Raw genomic sequence first — 24,940 nt, forward strand, 5'->3', positions numbered from 1 at the left:
ATACAACCATAACTGTTGACACTGAAGCAGGTGTGGTAGCTAAGACCATGCTTACATGATCTCTGATCATTCATACCAGTTTCCACTTCAGGGTCCACAAGTACCTCAGAGAACTATGCAAGGAGAGTATTTGTCATGTTCATCCCCCCCCTTTCTTTCTAGATCTTTCCCTTTTATTTCATCTGGGCTCTATCTCAAAGTTGTTTCTGTGTGTCTCTTCTCTTGCAGTCTCAAAGTTTTTTCCTCCATTTCTTTTCATTTTGAGAAATGTATGAGATATGAATAAACAGAAAAATGATAAAACAAATGCTCATATTCACACTACCTTCTATTAGTAGGGTTTTGCCTTATTTTCCTTCAATATTTTTAAGAAGTAAAACTTTATATCTATTTAAGAATATATATTACACATAAATATATAATATTACTTGTATATATTAAGTAATAAATTATTTAATTAAATATTTAAAAATATTTATCTCTCTTCCTCCAGAGATAATCATTATCGTGAATTTGCTGTGTATCCTTGCCATCCATATTTTAATACAAAGCAAAACCTATATATGCTTCCATAAATAATATATGACATTTTTTGCTATGATTTTATAATAGATGTAATGTTCTGTCTCTTGCTTTTTATCCCTCTCAGTGTTATGTAAATGAGATATAGACAGGTTGATAATTTTTTTAACTGTTGTATAGTGTTTCTTCATATGAATAACCCACATTTATTTATGCAGTTTGCTAAATATATACTTTTATAGTTCTTTATGACTAACTCTCTACTCTCCAAACCTGGTAGGGTCTCAGTACATTGTACACCTACTAGTGGTATTTTGGAACTTAAGTTTGCCAAGTTCTCTCCAAAATGTTGGTAACAATATACCTCTCAGAGTTCTCATCGTCAATATTTCATATTCTTGAACTTGATTTTGATTAAGAAAAAATACTATGGTATAGTTCTTAATATTGGGGGAATATAATTTTTATTTAAGAATAAAATTCTTGATTATCACTGAGTTTGTGCACTTAAAAAAAATCCTAAGGTCATTATGACTTTTCTGTGATTTGCAATTCATCCTTATTTTCTGATTTTGTTGTTTGTCTTTTTCTTACTGTTTTTGTAAAGGTCTTTATATTTTCAAAGTTAATTGTTAGTTAATCTAATCCATGTTGCAAACAACTTTTATCTTTGTGTTAATATTATTCTTACTGAAAAGAGACTAGACTACAGGAAACAAGGAATGAATTCTAAAGATTTATGTGGAAGAAAATCAAGAAACTTTGAAGTTGTTAAAGAAGTGGTGGTGTTGCAACAGTTTTGTTAACTCTAGTCTTGGAGTTCCCATATTTTTACTGAGAGCAAGGGGCTAAACTCAACTTCTGGAGCAAACCCATATACATTGCCATGTGAACCCCCTCCCTGTTTAATGGAGAGTCTATCTTCCATCAAATCCTCCTCACCTCAATATCTGGCTATAGAAAGAGACCAGTTGCCTTTAAAAGTTCACCTATTTAGGTCAGGTTTGCACAGAATAATCTCTCTATTTTAAGGTCAATTGATTTGAGACCTTAATGAGATCTGCAAATCCTTTCAACAGCACCTAGATTAAAAGACAGGGAGATGTGTGTACACCAGGGAGCAGGAATCCTGGTGGTCCTCTTAGAATTCTGCCTAATATGGAAATATTTTCTTTCTTCCCTTTCAGTATGATTATCATTCAATCTGTGGTTTTTAAACTACAGTTCTCAATCTGAATGTAATTTTGTCCCCAGAAGATATTTGGCCATGTCTGGAAATGTCTTAGGTTGTCAGAATTATGGTGGCTAGTGGGCACATACTACATGTGGTAGATAACCTCTCAGAAGGAAAGACCTCTTGCCTAAAATATCAGTAGTGCTGAGGCTGGGAACACCACTGTGTGATTATGTTGCTTTGCTAGTGGAGTTTAGGTTGATATTTGCCTGATACATCTTCTCCCACATCTTCATATACTACCTTCTTTATCATTTGCTTTCAAACTACTCCCTTGGCAAAAGCACACACCTGGATTTTATTTTATCTAATCTGATATTCTCTGTCTTCTGCTCTGCGAGTTTGCTGCTATGTAACTTATTATTGTTTATGTATTTGTTCTTCCCTACAATCTTGATTTCTTCTTTTTTTTGGCTCCTTTGTTCTTGTTTTCTGTGGATAATAAGCATTGCTTGTTTCCTTTTACCCCCCTTTTCTCCTTTAAAAGTTAAATATTCCAAGTTTAGTCTCAGATCAGTTTTTACTACCACTAATATTTTGCTAAACAAGTTATAATAAATCATAACTTTATTATCTTCCTGAATAAGATAAAATTCCTTGCATATTTTAGCTTTCTTTAATGCCCAGTTGCCCTCTTTTGCATCCCTGGTGGTGGAAGGGGTTAAACGTCAGCACTGTGGGGCTATCTGTGGCCACTGCAGCATGAGTTAAATCCCAGGCCAGGGAGGTGACTCACAAGGCACAGCAGACATCTCCTGTCTCGCCTGCTGCTCCCCTTAGCAGTGTATTTTGGTCAATCTGCTTGTTCTGTTCCCCACTCTGTCTTTGGTGAATCCTCTCACCCCCCACATCTCTGGCCTGCACCCCAGCTTTTCTATGCATAAGTAAATCTTTAACAAAAATTAAAAAATAAAAAAATACCCAATTGCCCTCTTAACGCCCAGGTTTTTATTATTTATTATATTTATCATTGTATCATTTATTGTTTTACTATTATTATTTTATCACAATGACATGTTATTCCCTATTATTTATCAATGGTAATGGTATATTTTTATGTTCACAGCTATTTCTTTTTTAGATTTATGAATTTGCTTTATTGGTTTCCTCACTCATCTATTTTTTCTTGAACTCCACATTTTACTCCTACTATATTATTACTCATGTCATTCTTTCACTGAGGATCTGTTTGGGTAGTTAACTTTATAAACTCTAAGGTGTCTGATAATATTTCTATTTTAATTTCTTCTTAAGTGGTACCTTGCTTTTTTAAATTCTAGTCTTATAACATGTTTGCCCAAATTTTCCTTGTATAGTAATTAGATTATTTTCAGACAAATATGGTTACTTCTCATGAGTCAGTTGCTAAATTTACTGTCATTTCCTTTGTGATACTATCTTTCTTCTAGTGACTTTTATTTATGATGTTCTACAAATTTTGTAAAGTGATTCTAAGTGCAGTCTTATTTTCAATTCTACCAAACACTCAATGTGTCCCTTCAATTTAAATTTCATTTTTTGTAATATTCAAAAATTTTCAACTGTTTCTCTTCAAATATGATCGCTCCCCACCCCATTTTTCTGTGCTCAACTTTCAAAACTCCTACCAGGAGTATGTGTACTTCTGTCCATGCCACCTACTAAATATAGCTTAAAAAATCCTGGACATTACTTACAAATTAAACACTGAGAAGACTGATAGATGAAGAGGTCAGGCAGTTTATGGACCTCAGGATCTTGGGAATGATATGGTGAGAAATTCAGTGGACTTTATTTTTACCATATATATACCCCAAACTGGGTGCTGGGAAGGTAGCAACTGAGAAACACTAAGGTCATAAAGTAAAAAAAAAAAAAAAAATGCCCCAGGAAAGGTCAGCTCTTTCTAATATTAAAAGCTGGGAAAGACAATTTAAATAACAGACTAGAAAAGCAGAGAACTTTTAAACAATAACAGCCTACACCAAAATGACACCATATATAAAAAAAAAAATCTATGGATAGAGCCTTCCTTCTGGCAAAGGCTTAGTGGGGAGTCTAGATTTCTACCGTTGCTTGACTGGAATGATGCATCCCTCTGCCCTCCATTCACTAAGGTGTCATCAGGAGAAAGTTGAATTGGAAGGCAGGGCTTTTAACAGGAATAGCAACGAGGAAGTTCCCTCCTCTGCGATATTAATGGAAAACTTGTGGGACCCAGTGGTAACAAGGCTTCCCTCTCTCATGCTCTCTGGAGTGGAATCAGAAGACACCTAGTGAATACTCAGGACTTGTACCTCCTATCAGAGGTAATACAGTATCCCCACCAATGCTTTGTCACAGATCATCTAGGGGTCTGAACTAGAAGTAGTAACAAAAATACACCAAACCCCAGAAGCCCCATGGAAAACCTGTAATCCCACTACCACCTGGCATTACTAACAAGATGGTGTTATCCTTTCCCACTTGTGCAGCATCAGAGGAGGTCTGCTAAAAAGAAAATTTAAATATAATGTAGTCTCAGGCCTCCTGGTGGCACAAGAGTTAAGTCTCAGTGCTATCAAGCTATCACCAGCCACTGCAGCACGAGCTCAATCAATAGCCAGGTTGCTAACCCACATATGGTGCAGCAGACCTCTCCTGTTTCACCTGCTGCTTCCCTCAGCAGTGTATTTCAGTAGATCCACCTGTTCTGCTCCCTACTCTGTCTCTGGTGGATCCTCTCACTCCCCAACCCTTGGCCTACACCCCAGTACTTACATGCATAAATAAATAAAATAAGTCTTTAAAATAAATAAAATGCAGTCTCAAAACATAATACCCCAAATTTTCAGGGTACAACTGAAAATCATTCATCATATGAGGAATGAGGAAAATATCCATCTGAATGAGAAAAAAGAATCAATAGAAGCCAATGAATGGTATGATATTAATATAGGAATTATCTGACAAGGATTTTAAAGCAATCATCATCAAAATGTCTTGAATCGACAATTACAAAGAAGTTGGACACAAATAAAAAAAATAGAAAGTCTTTATAGATGACATAAAGAAATGTAATTGAAACACAAAATAAATAAAATAAAAACCTTAATAGAGAAGCTGAACATCGAAATGGAGATGGCAAAGGCAAGAACCAGTGAGCTGGTGAGCTTAAAGATAGAACAACAGAAATCTCCAACCTAAACAGAAATAGACTGAAAGAGAAAAAAAAAAAAGGAACTACAAGAAGGATCTAACACTTGTGTGCCTCAGGTCAAAGGGGCAAGGGTAATAAAGGGCCGAAAAATTTTGAAAAAATAATGACTGCAAAATTACCCTGATTTATTTAGAAAATGAACTACCTACATATAAATATTTACATTCAAGAAGCTATGAAAACACAACAAACTCAAAATGCTCCAAGTTACATAGCAATCAAACCTCTAAAAACTGAATGTAAAGAAAAATTTTTGAAAGCAACATGAAATGGTGTTTTAATTATAGGAGATGACAGGGCTTTACCTCTGTAGCATTCCTTCCAAGATCTGTAACTCCAGTCAAATCATGAGAAAAATTTTGGCAAATCCAAATTGGAGAGGGGGACATTCTACAAAATACCTTAACAATACCACCAAAACTGTAAATGTCATCAAAAACTAGAAAAGTAAGAAGCTGTCATAGCCAAGAGTATCTGAAGGAGACATGTCAGCTAAGATAATATAGCATTGTGAAAGAGACCATGCAATAGAAAAAGGACATTAGGAGAAAATTAAAGAAAATGGATAAAGTGGGGATTTAGTTGATAGTAATATTTTACCATTGACTCATTATTTGTAACAAAACTATCTAATTAAGATGTTAGTAATAGAGGAAATTGGGTGTGGGGTATATGAAAACTATTAGTATCATCTTGCATTTTTTTTTTGGTAAACTTAAAACTGATCTTAAAAGCAAAGTTTATTTTAAAAGTAAGGAAGTGATCTAACCATACCACTTAAAAGGAAAGATTGGTAGAATGTTTTAAAAACATCACTCAAACATACGTTGTCTATGAGTAACTCACTTCAAATATATAGATATAGGTAAGTTGAAAGTAAAAGGTTGGAAAAAAATTACACCATGTAAATGTTAACACAAAGAAAGCAGGAGTTGTCATATTAATATCAGAATAAGTAGATTTCAGAACATAGGAGCAAGAGAGACATACATATAATTATGTATATTGGGGCCTCCCTGGTGGTGCAAGGGGTTAAAATGCAACCTATGAAGCTATCCGCAGCCACTGCAACACAAGTTCGATCCCTGGCCAGGGAGCTACCTACATGGCGCAGCCGACCTCTCCTGACTTACCCACTGCTCCCCTTAGCAGTGTACTTTGGTTAATCTGCCTGTTCTGTTCCCCACTCTGTCTCTGCTGAATTCTCTCACCCTCCCGCGCATCTGGCCTGTACCCCAGTTCTTGTTTGTATAAATAAATCTTTTAAAAAATAATTATACATATTGTACCAATGTTAATCTCCTACTTTTGATATTATATGTAACATATAAGATTTAATCACTGGGGAAACTGGGTAAAGGGTATATGGAACCTCAGGTTAGTATTTTTGCAAATTCCTGTGGATCTATAATTATTTTTGAATAAAATATATATTTCTGTGCTGCTTATTCTGTTTTTTGAATTTATTGACTTTTCTTTAATTGGTACCACATCTTTCTGCTCTTTCAGAGGAGATTTCCTCTGTTCTATCTTCCAGTTAATCATTTCTCTCTTTAGTTGTATCTTTTCACTTATTTAATTTTTTTTAACTTGTCACATTGTTATCTTCATTTGTTTTTGACTTATTCCCTGGATACCTAATTGATTTTATTCTTATGTAATAACATCACTGTTATAATTTATCTCTCTTAACTTTGGGTATAAATTTTCCCCTTTCTTACACACTGTCTTATTGGTAGTAGAATTCTTCACATTCCATGATTGCTTTCTTGCAGGTGCAGTCCAGGCTTGGTAGCCTGCTATGAAGTGGTTTTGCAGTTTCTAGGTAACACAACATTATAGTTTTCTAATTAATATCTCTTTACTTTCCCAAATCCCATGGCAAATTCAAGTCCAGTTCCTGAGCATGGATTTCCATTCATCAATGATTCTTATTTATATTTGTGGGTTGAGTTGGGCATCTGGTTTTATGCTTCAATACAACCAAGGGATAATATATTCAAACATCCTTCTTTTGTTTGTTTGTTTGGAAGTTAGCTTGTTCCTGGTTCCCAACTCAAGATCTCTCTTTACATACAGATTGCATTTTCGGCTATTGTCCATTAAGCTCCAATTATAACTATGGATTTCATAAACTTATCTGGTACGTGAATGTTTCATTTTCTTGCATTCAAGATCAGCTACAAGTTTTTGAAAGGAAAGAAATAACTATTTTACTTGACATTTCTAAGCACTTGAAATAGAAAAGGAGGATGTTTAATATGTTCTTAATATCACCAGTTTATCTCAGAATGATTACATATATTTCCTTCTGCGACATATTGCTGGGTTTATCTGAGGTCCTTTCCTTTTTTAAGGGAGGAACCGTAACTTATCAAACATTGTTCTCCTCTGACACCTATAATATTTCCTGGCCCAGAGTAAATTCTTATTGAATAAATGCATTGATTAAAGGCTTAGATGACTGGACAAGCATTTTTTGCCACCCCTACTTTTGATGAATACCTCTGTTTAGATGTAGGTTCATACAAGATTTATTATTGCTAGATGTCTGCTATTCTTTTAATCAGCTTGTCCAAGACCAACAGGGACTGAACTGAATTAAAAAACACAGGAAACATTCATGAATTTATTGACTTTTCTACTCCCAAATCCTTTCTAGGGTTCAAACTAACTCTATACTTTCTACCTGACAACTGACTAGAGAGAAAACCATCTCTATCCACTAGTGATAGTGAATAAAGAACATTAGGTTTTACAGTTAACCAAAAAGAGGCTTCCACAGCCAGAGGAAGAGACATCTGAAAAAATTAAGAAGGCATAGAAAGCAAAAAAAGACAAGATATATAAGGAGAAATAATTCTTTTTATTTTTAGTGATTGTGAAATATAACGAACAAATATCTGCCAATGTGTTACATTCCCTGTGTTATTTTTTCCCCTTCTCAAATATTCATTTTCAGGAATTGTACTAGAAATAAATGTAAGTTTGGTTTTGACAGCATGCTGAGATCCTCATCCCTTTCAATCATTTCATTATATAAAATAATCCTTGGTTGGTTCAAGATTATTTCATGTCTATATGAGGCTGTCCTCACCTAACTCAGGTAACCTTTATAGCCTTATCTGCCACTGTAAAAGCTACTCTGTTCTTACCTCTGACTTCTTGGAATTGTCTGGACAAGTCAAGCATCTTTTATATCTCTGTCCTTCACTCTGGAAAAAAAAAATCTCTTCACTCTGAATTAAAAAAAAGCTTTCACTCTGGAAAAAGATGGTCTCTCCATGGGATGCCTGACACATTCCTACCTAAATTTCAAAGCCAGGCTTAAGCCTAACCTTTGCTCCTTTCTTGCTAGGAAAATTCAAATATTCCTTAGAAAGTTTCCCATTAGAACTTTATTAAAACCTCTAATTTAACAGTTACAAGATGGAACAATATTATTATTTCTTCTTGGGCAGTAAACTAGATTTCTTTCTTTCTTTCTTTCTTTCTTTCTTTTTTTTTTTTTTGCTTAGAAGAACTGGGGTATAGGCCAGAGGTGTGTGTGTATGGGGGCTGTGAGAGTATTCACCAGAGACAGAGTGGGAAGCAGAACAGGCAAATTTTACTGAAGTATACTGCTAAAGGGAGAGCGGGCAAGCCAGGAGAGGTCTGCTGTGCCATATGTGGGTTGGCTTCCTGGCCAGATATCAAACTCAAGCCATAGTGGTGATAGCACTGATATTTGACTCCTAGGCCACCAGGGAGGCCATGGACTAGAAATTTTTTTAAGGCAGACATATTTTAGGATAACCATTGGCACCTACTAGATACCCAGTGATATTTAATAAAACAAAGCTAATTCCAGAAACTTGGTTATACATAAAGACCATTTCTCAATGGATGCTGATTTTCTAATCAGTAGGTAACTGGCCTAGGGTGGAAGTTCAGCATCAGATTGCTTCAGTGTGTTAGGCCTACTCTAAGACTCTAGTTATTGATGCCTGTAACTGCTTGTTCCTGCCTTAGCTGACCCATGAGTATTTGACCTATTATCATAGTGACCATTCACCATCACAGAGTGAAAGGAAACACTGTTAATTATGCCAAGACAACAGACCCAGCCTGGGGCTATCCTGATCAATGGGGATGGATGACCATTCTTGACTGTTACTGACTGCTTAACCTAGTAGATTGTGTCTGATATTTCCAGCCCAGTATTTTCTAACAGAAGGTCATATTCTTTTATAATAATAGCCACCAATTACAGTACACCCATTACAGACCAGACTCTATAATAGCTATTTCGTTTTGATAAATGAGGAAATTGAGACATAGACTAAGCGATTTGCCCAAGACCACCCAGCTATGAATTGTTATATATAAGATTTGAATGTGAGACTGTCTGACCCCAAGACATCTTTCCTTTTTGCCGCTCAGTCCTTATTTTATACCACACCAACGGGTCATATAAATTCCAATACTGAAATTTTTACTGTATAAAATCTCCCACAATGTAAGTGAGGCATTTGCTAGGACTTGTAAACATTTTTAAAGGATTGAAAATTTTCTTTGTTATGATAAGACTTAACTCAAACCACTTAGATTATTATATCTCACCATAGCATTTTCTAAAGGCTCCACACTAGTCCATTCTTTTTTCTCTCTGTTATCCTTTCCCATTTTATCCTTCTTTCCCCACTTTTCCCCACTCACTATTAATAAGTTCTTTGCGTGATTGAGATCCCATGAATCTGTTATTTAGAGAAAGGAGCTTAGGTGTTGATTCAGCTCTTCAGTATGTTAATATATGGACTTCACAGCAACTTGACACTCTGCAGTTGATGAACCAGAGGTTGGTGAACTGCAGTTGTTATGTTTCCCTAGGTTTTTGTAAGGTTTAACACTTACAGACAAGGGTGCAGCTCCAGGGATAAGCCTGGTTTTTCCAGGGGTTAGAGAACTTCTGGGCTTGGTTTAGATTAATCCAACCTGTTAGCGGCACTTATTAGTCTTAAATTAGGGCAACCCTCAGTGCTAGAGCTCCCCATCTACAGGGAAAAACTTAGAGGCTGACTCAGTGGCCACAAATTCCAGGTGTGAATGGGAAAATGTCTGAGATAAGATACAGTAAAATTGGTAGGAACTGTGAAAAATCTAATGTACAGGAGGTGAAAAGGAAGAGATTAACTCAGTAAGTTGTCAGCTCATTTTCCTACTGTGCTATCATGAGCTTTAACTAAAAATAAAAATAAAAAAATCTGTTTGATCTCCTGTATTGGAGATGTATTTCAAGGCCTGTATCTGTCACTGAAATCTACAAAGTGTGCTTCAGCTATAAATCTCTATCCTTGAATGTACACATGCAATTATCTAGAGGAGATCCAGCTTCCATAAAAATGACAATTGTCATTCCTGGTCTTGCCTTTCTTCATGCAAACATAATGTTTATGTTATTAAAAAAAAACCTTCAATTGATGATAGGTAACAGAAAAATTGATGCCATTATCTTAATAAATGTCATATCCTTAAATGTCTCTTAGGATAAGAAAACAATTCTTTTACTTTAACTATTTCTTCTAGTGGGGCAGCACCAAAAACTCATAGTAAAATTACTTTATGAATTAAGTGTCATGAGATTCTATGGATTAGAAACATTTTTGATTTGCATACACCATGATGTTATTTCTAATTGTGAATATAATAGAGGTTTGAGACAATGAGCCATTTCTTCTAAACTTCCACACTATTGTCAAAAATTGTGTAATTCTGCCATTTCCGAACTTGGTTTTCCAAACTATGCCAAGTTCTGGTTGTTTTATGGCTATGCTTTGTGTTTGAGAACTGGTGGTCCTTTTCAGATATGAGTCTAAACTATTGTAAAAATAAGCTAAAAAAAAATTACAGGGTATGATGTGCTAGCATACACCTGAAGAGCTGGAGACCTAAATTTTAGAATCATATATAGAGTTACAAAATCAATGTTACCTTTAAAAAAAATCATGAAAAAACTTAAATAATAGTAAAAAAGTAAAAAATATTCATTGGAACGTATATCAATCTGATAGGATTTAATCATCATGGCAAATGGTCATGAATTTTACACTCTTATATATCAGGCCAGGATTCTGTGGTAGGCCTACTCCTAGCACAGTCTGTGGAAAGTTGCAGGGATTAATAAACATTTGTTCAAGAAATTAATAATATTTATTATCACAAAAATAATGACAGTAATGTATAATGAGTGCTTCCAAGTCTCAAAACACTCTTCTCATTGTTACATAGATATGATCTTTTTTTCCCCATTAATAATGAGAAGTTTCACAAATGAGAAACCTAAAGCACAGAAAAGTTTAGCAACCAGTCCAAGATCTAGATGAGTCAGGCAATAGTGCCAACACTGAAACACCTAGGAACTGAGGGCAAAGCCCATCTTCTCAATCACTACACTACGTGGAATGAACATTTTGATGTTTCTCTGTTAACTAATTTCCAGTTTAATAGCTTGTATTCCAGTGTTAATGGTAATATCAGTAAATGGTGGTTTTTTTTTTTTTTGAAGCTTTTATTCTTTCTGTGTCAAATTCAGTACAATGGATTTGCTACGCTTTTATCTCACTTTAATCCTTCACCAGCTCAGAGGTTGCTGTTTCTCTTCTGATGCTACTGATGAAGGAACAAACTGTCAGAGACATTAGCAACTAGCCTCAGGGCATATCACACAAGTGCCAAATAGAGGGTCTAATTATATATGTATATGTGTGTGTGGTATATATTTCAAGAGCTTTACCTCATTTGTTTTTGTGGGCTTGGCAAGTCTGAAATCTGTAATGCAAGCAGGCAGTCTGTAGACGCAGCACCTTGAGGTACAGACAATGGGGTTGATTACGAAGATCTGACTTTGGTGTCCACTAAGTTCACCACCCAAATGCATTCAAAAGACCCTCAGTCACCTCTTTGGATGTTTTTTAAACTCTAAGTAGTCAGTACTGGCCTAGACTTGGGCAAAAGAAACTCTGTTCCACACTTCAGGCCTCTGTACTTTAGGGGCTATAACTGTCCATGTGGGGTACAGCCTGTGGCCTGGGGTGCTGATGGGGATGTGTCCACTGAGAGCCATGCCACTCTCTAACCCACAGTCTGGGTGCTCCAGACTCCCTAGTTCTCCTCTCAGATGGTCTGAACCCAAACGGTCCTCTCTCCCATTTTACCTCAAGAGAACCACAAGAGCAGTTTTCAAAAATTGTGGTTGGTATTTCAAGTGGGGGCTCTGTCCATAGAGTATATGTGAAGTTCCATGTTGGGGGATGGGATAGAGAATGGTACAAAAATCTGAGCAGACTTCAGGCTGAGTACCCGAGGCACGGTGTTAGGAACTGGTTTCGCTCATTCTAGAATTTTCCATTACACACTCTGAGAAGTCTAAGTGTTCTGTTTTTGAACATGGCTTCTAGATCACTACTGAATATATATTTGACAACATAGGAGAACAGATCATACTGTATTTAATACTTGCTTTCATTTATAATGGTTCATTTTTAATATTTAGATATATAGTTATCTTCTTGTGCTCTTGCCACTGCTCCACAAACATTAAGGATGAGCATTCCCTTACTACTCACTCCTTGACACTCTCAGGGGTTAAATGAGGAGATGAGATTGAACACCTAGGGTTAGGGCTCCCTGACCCCATCTTTAATTGCAGTAGTGTTTTCATTTATTTCTTGTGTCAGATTTGGTCTGGCAAAAGTAATTCTGCTTGCTTAAAAATAAATGTTTAGAAACCACAGGCAATTGTGATGTTAGAAATTTAAGGGAATTCAGAAGTTTTCTACTAAAATTCCCTGATTTAATTAATGAGGAAACCAAGAACATTAAAGATGAGAGAACTTTCAGAGTCCTTTTCTATCGCACTTTACCATCTTGGTTCTGGTGTGGCTTGTTTTGCTACGTTCGTTGAAAGAGCCATCTGAGGTGGAAGCATAGAGTAGTTATGTATTCTTTTAGATATTCAACACACTTTTTCAGGAACCTTGGTATGCTTTATTCATTGGCTCAATGATTTCTTTTTTTTTTTTTTTTGTGGCATCTTCTTTTTTTTTTTTTTTTTTAATAGAGGCATGTTTTTATTTATTTATTTATTTATTTTATTTGTTTGTTTTGTTTATACATGCACTGGGTACAGTCAGAAGCGCGGGAGGGTGAGAGAATTCACCAGAGCCAGAGTGGGGAACAGAGCAGGCAGAAGGACTGAAGTACACTGCTGAGGGGAGCAGCGGGTGGCAGGAGAGGTCTGCGCACCATGTGGGATCCTCCTCCGGTGGCCGGGGAGCAGCTGGGGATCGAACCGGTGCCGCAGAGGCCGCGGGCAGCTTCGCAACCCAGCGCTCAACCGCTGCGCCACCGGGGAGGCCCTCAATGATTTCTTTCATGTACTCATCTTTATCAAAATTTGGGTACAAGAAGGCTCAACTATTTAGTGGGTATAAAAATTATATGATGCAGTGCCAAATGTAAAACCATTGTGAATCTCTTCTCAATTGTAAAATGAAGGTGAAGTATTTCATGGTGAGCAAATACATTTTGAGTGTATTTGGCATTTTGAGTGTACATTGACTCTAAAGCAGGCGGAGTTTCGGGTTTTGGATTTTATGCAATGTTTGTACCCATCTGGCTCCTTCTGGAGGTAAAAACTGATTAGTAATATGGACTACCCTGAAAGAATCAAAGGTTGTCTCTTCTTTTTATCCTTTCAGGTTGAAAAGAGAATCTAAGAGTAATAATCTCACCAATGATCTCAGACTTGCCTCCCACCTGCCTATGAAATAATCAAATCTCACTGGACATTTTCAGGGAGACTAGAAGAGAACCTGTCCCACTGTAGCAGAATCTTTAGTTTCTTTTTTTTTTTCCCTAAAGATTTATTTATTTATGCATACAAGAACTGAGGTACAGGCCAGAGGTGCGGGGGGTGAGAGGATTCACCAGAGACAGAGTGGGGAACAGAACAGGCAGACTGACTGAAATACACTGCTGAGAGGAGCAGCGGGTGAAACAGGAGAGGTCTGTCAAGCCATGTGGGTTGCTCCTTGGCCAGCAGGGATGGAACTCTTGCTGCAGAGGCTGCAGAGTGCTTCACAGTGCTGTGCTTAACACCTTGGGCCACCAGGGAGGCCCAAAGTCTTTAGTTTCTTGCTTCAGAGATCAGATACTTGGAGCCTATCCTCCCTGTACTGAACACACATTCACAACCACTGCTCTCCATTTCCCCAGACCATTCTTTGTGCAGTTGATGCCAAATACCGCTTTTGCCAATCCTCCCTCTCTTCTATTGCTCATAACTGTCAACTTCCCTCTCTTCCCCAATGCACTCTCCACAACTTGGACTGACATCCACAGATTCTGGGGCACATATTCTCATGGTTTCCTGATTTAGCTTTTGTCACCCCATGTTTGGTACATCAGTTCTCATTCTCATATAGGATGGTGACTGAATTATCAGGACAGTGATATTGGCATTGTCTCTGCATACTTCCATTTCTGTGTGCTAATATGGCCTAGTGTCCTCCTGATCTGAGGCTTTGGGAACACAGAGCCCTCGGTGGGTGACTTATAATCTGAGCAGAAAAGAGCATCTTATTTGTCTCTGGACAGCCTCCATTGTGGGACCTAGATGGGCGATTGGAAGAACATGTGCAGCAAGACCTACATATAAAGGAACATTTGATATGATTTGTTAAGTTTAGGATGTTGTCTTCTAATATGCATGTCAGTGTGAGTAGGGCACCAGAGCTAATTACATATGTTTGAAAGATCTGCTGATAATGATGATGCTTATAAATTCTGGGTACAAACAAAATGGGAAGAAATAAATGACAAAAGCATGATTCTGCTATATAAGAGCAACAAATATAGCAATTATAATATACTATTTGGTTTTTATACCTTAACATTATACCATAAAAATTATGCATTTTCTTATGCATGTTTTACACCAGCCATTTTATATATTTAATTGATTATATACTATTTTCTCTCTGCTTATGTTGTTTTTCAGAATTTGTTACTCAAGAATTATAATTTTTTCATGAAGTATGATTAATTGCCTTCAACTTTCAAACAATCCATTAATAAAACATGAATACATATCCAAAGTGCAATATAATATAAGATAGCCTTGACAAAACCACATCTGTAGTCTATATACATATTTTGAAACTCCATAATATTTTGCCTACTTGAATTTTAAAGTATATCATAATATGATTTTAAATAATGCATAATTTATTAAATAGAGTAAAAACTTGTTCTCTGAATTTGAAGTAAGGTTAAGGATGACCTAGGTGACTGTAAAATCTGCTCTAAATACTTGGATTTTCCAAATTTCAAGTGGAAGAGAACAAAACTCTCCATTCTTCTTAGAGTTATTTTGTTTATTAGATAGAGAGTTCTAGATGGTGTGGTTAAGAATGTGGACTTTGGGGCCCTAATGTGTGGCTTCAAATTTCAGTTGTTTCACTTTTTAAAAAATTACTTAACCTTTCTGTGCATTAGTCTCCTCCAGTTGAAATATAAATAGTAACAAAACTTATAGGGTTGTTAAAAGAACTAAATCTATCTTCACATTTTTTTTTAACCAAACCAGTTTTTCCTTTTCTTAAAATAAGGTAGCAGAGTTGGGAACTCAGTAACTTGTTTGATATTTCTCATGAGCTATAAAAAGATCAGTGGAATCTCATAAAATGATTAAATGCATTTAACTAAAGGTCCCCAAATGCTAGCCTCAATGTCTATTTACCCCAGTGTACTCCAAGATTAAGTTCAAAGTTACTTGAATATTGTTTTCTACTTGAGCAGAAGGTCAAGACTGGTATTTGCTTGTACTATTAGTGATTGAAGATTGTATTTATTTGTGGTTAGAATTATATTTTTTTAAGCTTCACATTATATAGTATATATACATGTTGAAATCTCAACCTTGAACACCTGAAACTTACATAATGTTATAATGTAATATTATTTCAATAAAAGAGTTTCACATTATAATATATTGTGAATGTTAAAACAGCAAAAGGTTACAATTGTAGCAAAATAAATTATACATACATGCAGACATTAGAAGCCAGTGCTAAAATCAAACAGTCTATTTGTGGAAACCGTTTCCTCTTACAGGGAGACCACAGCCTAGGCACCATTATTCACCTAGTGACAGGTACCTGGGTTGCAGATATGATATCTGAAAGGAAATAAACAGTTTTGCACATGCAAACCTTGCAAGCAAAAAACTAAAGTGATGACTGTTGTCACTTCCCCAGCAACTTTAACAAAATTTTTTCATTCTACAGAACTAAGTGGGGAAAACACCAGAAATCTTAGATCTGAAGACTGCCTTTGCCTCTGAACATCACCATGGCCTTGAGTTGTTGCTTTACCTCTGTGAGCCTCAGTTTCCTCATGAGAAGATTTGACTAGTTGATTTATAAGGCATCTTCTAGATATAAGATTATATGACTGAATTCTGTACTTGTAAAGAGTTTGAAGGAAGATAGAGACAAATCAATTTTGACAGGAAATAGAACTTGTGTGACTCTGAAATAAAAGTACTAAAACTACTCAAATAAAAATATAACCTACAGATTCAATTCTTCAGAAATTTGTAATTATTTAACATATCTTTAGAATATTATATACTCTTGACCAATAATTTATGGTCTCATATACATTTTGTCAACAATATCTGAAAAATACAGAGTTTTGCTAACCATAAACAATTGCCATCTCTCATATCATGTTTACTGCTTCTCTTTTTTTAGATATTGATGTAAAGGGGGAAAGAATCTTCCCTTTCCATAGGTGCCATAGCTTTACAACTGCAAATTCCAAAATATTCCATAAAACAAAAGCAAAATCTAAGTTACTCTTTAAACAATCTGCATTATTAAAATCCTTAACATTTCTGGGGTTTTTTAGTCTCTTAAAAAGCCATTTCTTGATAATTAGACAATATATTGAAATTTCATGAATATATTGAAATTTCAGGACAAAAATATTTTATGACATCCTCATTAAAAAAATCTTCATATTATTGTATAACTTTATGTTAGAAACTGTATTAAGCATTTTAAAGATATTGACTTATTTAGTATTCACCATAGTCTATTGCAGTAGTTCTTAGCGCAGAAGCACTGAGGGTCCTTTGAGTGTGGCAACTATTCACATGTGATGGAATTAATTGGAATGATTTTATCAATTTTTCCAGCAATATTCAGCAGTCTAGGAGCTGAGTTATGGGAAAGGATAGTTGGATTGATACAAGATTAGGAATTGCAGAAATTGTCTCAGAAAAAGGAGCTAAAACATTGGACTTCTAAAATGTATAATATCTCACAAGCATCATTTCATTTAATCCTAATAATGGATGTTAAAAATTATATTGGAATGAAATATCTTTGTGAAAGATAAGAATTTGAAAAGACTATTACAATCTCCATTGTACAGATGAAAAAACTGAGCCCTAAATTGTATGGTGGACATTTGCCACTTTTTGAAGCTGCCTTCGCAGAAGCTGGGACTCCTTAAGGGGCTTTCCTTGAGACAAGACTCCAGCTCCGGATAGGCCTGAAGTGGGTAGATATATATCTATCCCAACTCCTTGGCAGGAAGCATGTGGCTCATATTTAGCATGTCAGATGCTCCTGTCAGTGATTTTGGGTGAGGCAGAAATATTTAAAAGGCATAGCAATATAGGGAGAATAATCTAGAAGCTGCAGCAGATTTCAGAATCAGGCAGTGAAATTGGCAGAGAGACCAACACTGGACTATGAAAAGCAGGTCCCAAACTGATTGTTTCTTTTGTATGACCTCTGCTCTGTCCTCTGCTGTAAACTTTTCTTAGCTTCTGTCTTTTTCTTAGATTTATTTACCAGTCTTTACACTGATAATGTAAGCAACATAAAGCCATTCAATAAAATCTATTTCTGTTCAAGTAATATATAAGAAAATAAATAACACCTTTGTCAGTTTGACTTCAAATTTTATCCAAGTTTAAATTAGCATTATTGGCAAACTGCAAATGCTTAAATTCCGATAGTTTATTTTAATTTGAATAATTAATTACTAGGCTACTTATGGTTAAAAATTTTGTTCTTCTGTACAATATAAGTTTTCTGTCTATGGTGCTTTTGAATCTGACAAGGGAATAATATCATATGTTGAGATGTTGAGAGTATTTAATAAATACCCCGGCATACTTGTTATGTACCAAGTACCTACCTTTTACAGATTTAAACTCAATTACTTTTTATTCTCATAAAATTAGTAAATATTATTATGTCCCATTTCACAGATAAAAAAACTGAGCCACAGAAGATTAGGACATGTGCCCTACATTATATATCTAATAAATGGCTGGAACTGAAGTTCAAGTAGTCTGACTTCAGAATTTAGGATTTAATGTGTTTATTACACCAGTTTTTTAAAAAAAAAATTCAATACTTTCTTCTCACTTAACAGTTTAAAGTTTTGAGCTTAGATGAACTGTTGTTCTATTGACAAATAGTTGCTGGCTCTACAAGACTGAGTTGTAAGATCACACAGCAACAACCAGAAACAAGCCCAGCATTTAAGAATCTGCAGCAAACTAGGTCCTAGAAAAATCACAGGCAGCACAAACTGCAAAATAAAAAAAAACAAAAACAAAAACAAATATGGCGATATCATTCTTTTGACTGCATTTGATTAATATCACAGGCAGTTTTGTGGTGATCTTAGATTGGTCTGCAGTGACAAGAATGGTAGCAGAGAAAGTGGTAAGCATAGATTTTAGCCTTGCTATTTATTAAGAGTTAACTTTTCCCAGCATGGCAGTCTTTCCCAAAGGCTTACACTTGAATTTTTTAGTCCCTCTTGGCTCCAGTTTGTAGATGAGCTCCTTATTTTAGAAAGCTTAGTTAACATGAGGGCCATCAGCTCACTGTTGGGTGGGGGGTCCTGAAAGTTGGGTAAATTTGGCAATATACCAACTATATCAATTGCACACCCCCACTTTGCATACCCTCTACGTTCCTTACTCCCCACAGGGTGCCTAAGAAAACAATCATGCTATATTAACTTAGCTTTATGGAAAAACTCAACTAGCATATTTAACACACTGGCTATGGGCTCATTAAAAACTGCCTTACAAAGTTGGCCCTGCTACTAAGCAATATGAGGAGGAAGAAGCAAATTGTATTGAAAATCAGGAATTTCCAGCTGTTAGAATGAAACACCCCAAGGGCTATAGAGATGTAATGTCTCAAGAATGGGAAGAAAGTGCTGACAACATCGCATTTCTGACGGCACCCACAGTTAGTGGATATGCAGGTGATCCTGATGAGCTAAAGCTTCCTTCCCAGTTGGGGGACAGATGCTGTAACTGTAGTAATAGTGGGTGCATAGAGACCCAGACAAGAGCAAAAGTGAAAGGGATGGAGCTTTTCTTTCCTGGAGACATCAATCAAACATGGATGTTGGTGGAGGACACAGCCAATCTGCTTAGTTGGTGATGGCAGGTTCCTGGTGTGATGAAAAATCTGAGGCAAAATATGAGAAAAATCTGATAAAAAGTGCATTTTTAAAATCCTGTACTTGAGACAGAATGGTTTAGAATGGCTTTCTCTGTAGCTCAATTGCAAACTGAGCTGGCTCTGAGTACCTCACCCTGCTTGGGAAGGTGACTCCTCCAAGACAGGCTGACATTTTTGGCAGGGCAGTCTGGAGAAGTTTGCATTGGCACCCACTGGCTTGAAACTGGACTCTGGATAAACAAAGTTCTGTAGTTTCCAATGCTGCCAGACCCTTAAACTCCATAAACATTAGTATTCATTGCCCCCCACCCCAGTGAAAATGAAAAGAAAATGAAACTGTATTAGAGATTATTTCCCTTGAATAAACACCAAACATCCTCTCAAAACCAAAGTTGCTCTCCTCTCTGATATTAAACCCAGTAATTACACTATGAAACTTAAGCCTATAAATTCAAGTTTGGAAAGGTAAAATTGTAGAGAGGAAGAAACCTAGTAAAATGTGTCCACTCTACACATGTATAGAACATTTTCTTTTGAATGCTCTTCAGTATGATATAAACCTCACTTGACTGCAGTGAAAATCATTACACCCCACTGTTTTTCTACAATGTACCTCCCTTTTCTACTCACAGCGCTTGACTCAAAAGCATAAGCATTCTAGGTACAAGGAAATCGATGCCCTTCAATAGGTTAGTTTATCTGGTGTGTTTGGTAATGTGTGTTTTCCCCCATTTTGGAATTGATGATATCCCTGAAAGTGGATGCAGAGGCTCTGACATCTTGTCTGACAGGGAGCTGGCTTACCAAGAGGCTCAGGGTCTGAGGAGAAGCTGTGTTGCTTCAAATCAGGTCCAATTTTTGGTTGTCTGTCTGTTCAGGTGACCACTGTCTTGGTAAATGAAATAATGTCATTCAGGTCTCCCCTACACCCTGGTTACAATGGCATTCTTCCTCTAGCCACTTGGGGTGAAACTGAGGCAATAATGCTGTGAACTGACAGTCAGAAGGAAACACTGGGAAGAAGAATGTGTTGCCCTCGTCTGTTCATCCTCACTTGTCTCATTCTGAAAGTGACATTAGCTTACTAACAATGAGGAAAGAATCTTGAGTTTCAGTTTGGATTTTAATTGATTTAATGTTTTAATATAGAAAAAGGGCTTGGAAGAGTTTGGACCATGATTAAATTTTTCTTACACTTAGCAAAAAAGATCTCAACCTGTTTAGTGGTATGTTTTGCATATTATTGAGGGTAAATCTAACAGAACAGAAAAATAAATGAATGCTCAATCCACTTCACAAAAATTATCCTTCAGAGCTGGATTCTTCAATGTTGTGTTTAAAGGGAATTTGTCTCCTCTTCAGGATATTTCTTTGTACTTTTGTCCTTTTCCTCTAATCTATTCTATTAACAATATCTTTCTCTCTCTTTCCAGAAAGATGCGATTAAGTTCTTATCTTGCTTTTTTTAATGTGGCTTTCTGCTTCCTTAATTTAGGCCACAAGTACATTTGTGCCATCCAGAGCCTGCACCAGGCCACCTTGTCACACCTATAGGCACACTTGCTGGATTGCAAGGTCAATGCCTCCTGGCTCTGTTGGGGTATACCCCTTCTGCTGACCCAAATTGGAAACAATTTAAACTTTGCTTGTGGCCTTTTCTTTCTTTTCCATGTTCTATTTCTATGTGTTCTCAAGCCTTCTTTTCCTCAGGCAAAGATAGATGAGAGTCACCACTTTTTATTGTCATGGTGCCACGGGGTGTTTTATTCCGCAGATGATAGTCTTTCACACACCTGTGAACACACAGATAAGCAGGATGGTGCATAAAAGCTCTTATATTAATGGCTAAGATATGCCAGAGACACAGCTATGCAGGACAGAAGGCTTCCCATCCCCGGACAGCTTCCTTCACTCTTCCATCAACTACTTGTAAAGTGTTATCGTACATTTGATTTTTGCAAGTGTCTATTAAATTTTCTGCAAAAAGGACAAACTGCAGAATCCACCCTAAAAGCAAATATAAGTAAAATAATAAAGCCCTAGATGATGTAAATCACAATTTTCAGTTCAATGACCAAAAATAGAGTACCAACTTTCAGGTAGGCACATACTTATAAATTGATAGGACTTCAAATGAGTTCTAGTCATGTGAGGATGGGCTACTTTAGATGTGATTTTTAAGAGCTATGTTGGAAAAATGACAACTTCATGTTTGGGTTGGAAGGAAGATTTGGTGATCATGAAGAACAGGAATTAGGTGAGACAGAAGAGTGAAAGGGAGGTAGAAAACAGATTAGACTTAGAAAGGCTATCAGAGTAGTTTTGTTAATGCGTGTCACATTGTGGTTCCTTGATGAATAGCTCCTCAAAATACCTACAGAAAATACCAATAACTACCTCCAATGGTTATGGAGTTAACATGCATATAGGTTCTAAGATAAAATTAAAGAACATGATGTAATCAGTTCACTTGTAAGTTTCACTGGGGTGCACAGAAAGGGAATGACTGAGTGATGTCAGCCACACTCACAGTGGATAGATAATCTCTCAGAAAACCCCTCTGTTCATTTAAAACAGCAGATATGTTGGCTAAGAATATTTCTATTGGCTGTGTGGAATGGTCTTCATAAAAGAGGTCTTGGGGGAAGTATATTCAATGAGTAATATAGTTGGATTACCTTAAAGTTTATTGTCATCAAGTAACAGGTGATAAATATCCTCAATAGAACATGAACAATAGGAACAGTGCACAATAATGAGTAACTAACTAAGCTCAGTGTGCGGTCATTCTTCTGGACAATGTACATATCAGAGCTTTCCTTTTTTGATAAAGCTGTACCACAGGTGTATAGTTAGGTAACTTTCAAAATTATTACTTTTCAGTTTGTTTAATAAGGCTTAGTCACCTTGGAGCCATTAATGGCCAATTTGCCAATCACATAGAGGAATGACATCCAACAACTTGTTATGAGATCTCTAGTTGTTTTGTCTCTGGTTAAGATGACCCTCATGGGCACATACTGATTTTCACACTATGAATTCAATGAAAATTATATTACTAAGCATGAAGGGAAGAATTCAAGGAAAATTACACTAACATACTTTTTCCCATGCTGCACAGAGAAAGTGGTAGGGAAGGGACATAATCTGCTCAGGTCACCTGACCCTTTCTTTCAACTCATTCCCTTGATATTTACTCCATTCCCACTCATGTATTCTAGAAATGTATGACCCAACACTTGATACTTCATCAGATGAAAAGGACCACTCTTACCGCTTGTGTTTCAAGGTGTGGGTTTCCCTGTTGTATTTTCCTTGTCAGTTCAGCACCATTTGTATTCTAACATCTGGACTTTGCTCATGTTTTTCAGGTATATTCCTCCTCCTTCCTTGGGTTTTACTAGCACTGTTGGGTATATAAATATATGTATGTACACATACATATCCTGCACTATGGAGAATCAAGAGGGGGATTTTGACACTGCCACTTTGAACTCCTTGTAAGAAAGATCCTTGGAAAAAGATTTTTATTGCAGTGTTGGAGGTAAACAGTGGCAAGGAGTTTTATGGTGCTTCACATTTTCTTTTCTTTTTTTAAAGATTTATTTATGTATACAAAAGTTGGGGTACAGAGCAGAGATGCAGGGGGTGAGAGGATTCACCAGAGACAGAGTGGGGAACAGAACGGGCAGACTGACTGAAATACACTGCTGAAGGGAGCAGCGGGTGAGACAAGAGAGGTCTGCTGAACCATATGGGGTTCTCTCCGGCTGGCCGGGGATTGAACTCGTGCTGCAGAGGCTGCGGATTGCCTCATAGTGTGGTGCTTAAACCCTTGAGCCACCAGGAAGGCCCTGCTTCGAATTTTCTTAATAGTTCTGTGCATTTTCTATTGTTCGTTTTCTGTATAGTCTTATATTAAACTTGGATTTTTATACCTTTATTTTATTCTTTCCTATCTGCTTATGCATGAGCCCCTCATTTTTCTTTATTTTTTAGTTATTACTGGTATTTTTACCCCCGAATGCTGTCAATTATATTTTTTTTCCCTTGATACAATTTTATTAACTCTGGTGACACATGCTACTGGTCTTTCACATGTAAAAAATATCTATCACACAATTTTATTATCATTTAAAGTTATATATATTTTAAGTTGATAAACTAGCAATATGCAACTTTTATAGACTTGGGAAACTATATGAAGTCTTATGAGAGAGGACACATTAAACAGAGTTTTTAAATTTACAAAAGATGTATCGAAATGAACACTGTACTAAAGATAAAATAAATGTAAAAATAATTTGATAAAAAAATTTGTTTCCAGTGTTATAACTTCTTAATCAGGAATATGACAAATTACTCGATATATTCAATTCTTCCTGTGTCTATTAGTAAAATTTTACATTTGTGTTTTTATATAGACTCAATATGTTTTTCATTGCTCCTTGCTGATTATTAAGAATTACAGAAATACAAGAAATGAAACAAAGACCATTGATAAATTCAATTAAATCTCAATAAAAATACTTGGTGATCTGAATGATTCTAATATTCATGCAGGAAGAGGAATTCTTAAAAATAGCCACAAAATAATTTTATAAAGACAAACAATGAGAAGGAATTTTCCAAACCTGATAATAAATATTATTAAAAAAATGAAATAAAAAATATAATTGCAAATTATGATAGGGTGTTCATTCATCCATTCATTCAGTATGGATTAACTGTAAGGTTGTTAGAAGTAACAATAAAATACAGAACACAAGTTAAACCTGTATTTCATATTGAAAAATGAATAATTTTAGCATAAATATGTCCTATGCAATATTTAGAACACATTTATATGAAAAAAATATTCTTTGTTTATTTGAAATTCAAATTTAAATGGAAGTCCTATATTTTATCTGGCACCTTAACTAAAAACCTGTATATATAATAATACACATTATTATACATGATATATGTCATGCATATATATTATATATTGCATATATACATTACATATATTCATATATATACACACACAAACATACTATTTACTACTGGATATACAATGGAAAAACAGAAACAATCTCTACCCTCATAGAACTCTCAGAAATAGCAAAAACAAATCAATGATATTAAGTTCAGAAATATATGAGTATGTTTTAGTATCCAGTGTATAATACTGTATTTCAAGCTAATGGGAGTACAAATAAGTTATTTTGAAAATGTCAATGGTATCATCCACTCTCCATTGGAAAGAAAATAAATCTAAATTTAAAAAGGTAGATTCCTAACATATAACACATAAAATTTAAATTCTGAAAACTCAAAAAGAAAAGCAAAAATTGAAGAAAATATAAGAGAATATATTCATTTTTTCAGGATGTGCATGATGCTTCCAAACAAGATGCAAATAGACATCTTGAAAATAGACATCTTGAAAATAGACAAAGGGAAATTTTGGACAATTTT

This window comes from Talpa occidentalis, unplaced genomic scaffold (genome assembly GCF_014898055.3).
Source record: "Talpa occidentalis isolate TD23 unplaced genomic scaffold, MPIMG_talOcc4v2.1 talOcc4.9, whole genome shotgun sequence".
Classification (NCBI taxonomy): Eukaryota; Metazoa; Chordata; class Mammalia; order Eulipotyphla; family Talpidae; genus Talpa; species Talpa occidentalis.